Consider the following 4,386-nt stretch of genomic DNA (forward strand, 5'->3'; position numbering starts at 1 on the left):
TCTAGCTTCAACTTTCAGCGTTTGGAGCATGTTATACCTTTCTCTGCTAGACTGAAGAGCCCATTATCAAATATTTGTTCCCCCTGTAGGGGCTTATAGACTATAATCAAGTCACCCCTTAAGCTTTAAAAAAGTTATAGTTAGTAGCAGGGGAAAAGCTTGGTAATGAGGTTGATCTGACAGTGGAACAGGCTTCTTTTGGAAGGATGGTTCATGGGGCTGTAGTTAGTGGGAATTCGGTATAGCCCTTTTTGACTGAAGCAGGGGTAAGGACTATATTAAGAAGCACACAACATCTGGGCATAGAGATCCTTGGTTGGATGGTTTTGTTTTAAAGAAAATGCAGCAAAGGATGGCAGGCATGCAGGGGGATGCTCAGGATTGGCTAGCCATCTGGCCTGCATTCAGTAGCTGCAGCTGTGTACCTGATGAGCACAGTGGAAGGGTAGTGTGACTTTGGTTGAGAGTGAGGGAAGAAATGGACATCAAGCACGGGGGTGGTTAGGTTCAGGAAATCCTTTCAAATCTTAAGTGTTTAGTTGATGTCCTAAACATGAGGTTTGGGTACTCTTGTAACATTGTCTTAGCATGTGTAAATTGGATGCTGATTAGCGTACAGTTATCCAAGTCCAACTGGTCTAAACGTGGTTACACAAACACAAGTAGTTTCTGCCAAGTTTACAGACTGGTCAGCATTCTTGCTGTTAAATAGTTTTAAAATCTAAGAATTAGGGCTTTTTCTTAAACTGTGGAACTGTTAATAATCTATTCACAATTAATTTTGCGCCATTCACAGATCCAGCTAATCAGATTTGAGATGGCAAAAGTGTGGAGATATCTGTGGGTCTGATCAACAAGTTATTTCAATATGGTGGGCCAACTTCTTCCCTGGTATAAGTGCTTTGAGGTCAATATCTTTACACTAGGCTTTAATTTATTCCTTCGTAATGGAAATAATATTTATTAGGGGACGCATCATCCATTCCATTTATATAACTAGATGTATAATAGATGTTACAGACAGACATTCTATAGTCTCTTTCTGGAAAAAAAAATTCTCTGTAAAGCTTACCAGTTTACTTGGTATTTACTAAAATCTTTCTGTTACAGGAGTTTAGATTCTATTTTATATACACAGCTCTGAACAGTTGATCTCTATATTCTATAAAACTAATACATATTTACCCATGGGTACTCTACAAGGAACAGTATTTATACAAACTACAATTCACTCATCTCAAAAATCTATCTCCTGTAAATCCTCTCTGTATTAATATTTAAAATAACTGCCACTAGCAAAGAAATAGGCAGTATACATATAGTGTGTGTGTGTGTGTGTATGTATATATATATATATATATATATATATATATATATAATGTTTAAATAAATGGTGGTATTGTTGTACAGTGCAATTAATAGCAATTAATTTTTTTAAATGAGAGATTAAAAAAATTAATCCCTCATTTAAAAAAATTAATTGCTATTAATCACACTGTTTAACAATACCATTTATTATTTTTTGATATTTTCAAAGTGTACAATGCTCACTTTAAGTATTCAGAATATTTAAATAAATGGTATTATTGTTGAACAGTGCGATTAATTTGGTTAAAATATTTGCACTTTAAAAAACAAAAGAAATAGTATTTTAATTCACCTCATACATGTACTGTAGTGCAATCTCTTTATTATGAAAGTTGAACTTACAAATGTAGAATTATGTACAAAAATAACTACATTCAAAAATAAAACAATCTAAAACTTTAGAACCTACAAGTCCACTCAGTCCTACTTCTTGTTTGGCCAGTCACTCAGATAAACAAGTTTGGTTACAATTTGCAGGAGATAATGCTGCCTGCTTCTTGTTTACAATGTCACCTGACAGTGAGAACAGGTGTTCTCATGGCACTGTTGTAGCTGGAGTTGCAAGGTATTTACGTGCCAGATGCACTAAAGATTCATATGTCCCTTCATGCTTCAACCACCATTCCAGGGGACATGCATCCATGCTGATGATGGGACTGCTCGATAAGCATCCAAAGCAGAGCGGATCGATGCATGTTCATTTTCATCATCTGAGTCAGATGCCACCCACAGGCTGGTTTTCTTTTTTGGTGGTTCAGATTCTGTAGTTTCCGCATCAAAGTGTTGCTCTTTTAAGACTTTTCTGAAAGCATGCTCCACACCTCATCCCTCTCAGATTTTGGAAGGCACTTCAGATTCTTAAACCTTGGGTCAAGTGCTGTAGCTATTTTTAGAAATCTCACGTCGTACCTTCTTTGCATTTTGTCAAATCTGCTATGAAAGAGTTCTTAAAACGAACACGTGCTGGGTGGTCATCTGAGGCTGCTATAACATGAAATGCAGGTAAAACAGAGCAGGAGACATACAATTCTCCCCCAAGGAGTTCAGTCACCAATTTAATGAACGCATTATTTTTTTTAATGAGCATCATCAGCATGTTCTCTGGAATGGTGGCTGAAGCATGAAGGGGCATAGGAACATTTAACATATCTGGCACATAAATACCTTGCAACACCAGCTACAAAAGTACCATGCAAACACCTGTTCTTGCTTTCAGGTGACATTGTAAATAAGAAGTAGGCAGCATTATCTCTCATAAATGTAAACAAACTTGTTTGTCTTAGCGATTGGCTGAAGAAGTAGGATTGAGTGGACTTGTAGGTTCTAAAGTTTTTTACATTGTTTTGTTTGAGTGCAGTTATGTAACACAACCTACATTTGTCAGTTGCGCTTTCAGGATAGAAATTGCACTACAGGACTTGTTTGAGATGAATTGAAAAATACTATTTTACAGTGCAAATATTTGTAATAAATATAAAGTGAGCACTTACACTTACACATTGTATTGTAATATAAATCAATATATTTGAAAATGTAAAAACTGAAAAAATAGAATACCAATTGAAATTTAAATAAACAGTGCGATTAATCGTGATTAATTTTTTTTTAGTTAATAGTGTCAGTGAACTGCAATTAATTGACAGTCAATTTAGTTATTATGGCTATCAGCTTTTACTGCAGTTTTTTCTGGAGACCGTTATTTAGTTGTCTCTGAGCTGTTTGCAATGGCTCACTTACCTGCACAGAAAATATGAATCTGTACACTTGTTACTTATGGACAAAAACTAAGAAGCAGCTGCTCCTGCTATAATTGGTAGTTTCAGCACAAAGGCATTCAGAGGAAGGCTTTGAAGGCTGTCATAACTGAAAAATCATGGAAATAAATACCTTTACCACCACCTTGCCCCCAAAAGAGGACAGACTTTTCAGGAATACACCTCTAATGGAATATGCCATCTTTGAAAGGAACTGATTAGGGGCCCTTAAAAAGGAACTACTGATGTCCCATGGGGAAAAGAATAGGGCTACAGGAGTTCTTGGTTCCTTTTCACGAGATCAGGCCACTGTAGTGCGACACCTAGAGTTTTTAATAGAGTCCAAGGTCAGAAGGGACCATTGTGATCATCTAGTCTGACCTCTTGTATAACACCAGCCGTCGAACTTCCTCAAAATATTTCCTGGAGCCGATCTTTTAGAAAAACATCCAGTCTTGATTTTAAAATTGCCAGTGATGGAGAATCGAATGACCTTTGGTAAATTGTTCCAATGGTTAATTACTCTCACTGGTAAAAATGTATACCTTATTTGCAGTCTGAATTTGTCTAGTTTCAACTTTCAGCCTTTGGAGCATGTTATACCTTCCTCTGCTAGACTGAAGAACCCATTATCAAATATTTGTTCCCCCTGTAGGGGCTTATAGACTATAATCAAGTCACCCCTTAAGCTTCTCTGTTTGACTCAAGGAGCTCAGTCGAATTAGTTTCACTATAAAGGCATATCTTCTAATCCCTGAACCATTCTCATGCCTCTTTCCTGAACCCTCTCCAGTTTATCAACATCCTTCTTGAATTGTTGGCACCAGAACTTGACACAGTATTCCATCACTGGTCAGACCAGTGCCAAATATAGAAGTAAAATAATCTCTCTCCCTTCCTACTTGAGATTTCCCCGTTTATGTATCCAAGGCTCCCATTTGTCTTTTTGGGTATGTCTACCTGCAAAGAAAAATGCCAAGTGTCACAGCCTGGGTTTGCGGACTCGGGGTCACAGGGCTCAGGCTCCAGGACTAAAAATAGCAGGGTACACGTTCTCACTTGGGCTAGAGCCCAGACTCTGATACCCTCACCTTGCCAGGTTTCAGAGCCCCAGGCTCCAGTCCAAACAGGAATGTCTACACTGCTATTTTTAGCCCTGCTGCCTGAGCCCCATGAGTCTGAGTCAATTGACCTGGACTCTGAGACTTGGTGCTGTAGGTTTTTCTTTACAGTGGAGACGTACACAACACTGCTCTGGGAGCTC

Source organism: Lepidochelys kempii, chromosome 10 (genome assembly GCF_965140265.1).
Source record: "Lepidochelys kempii isolate rLepKem1 chromosome 10, rLepKem1.hap2, whole genome shotgun sequence".
NCBI lineage: Eukaryota > Metazoa > Chordata > Testudines > Cheloniidae > Lepidochelys > Lepidochelys kempii.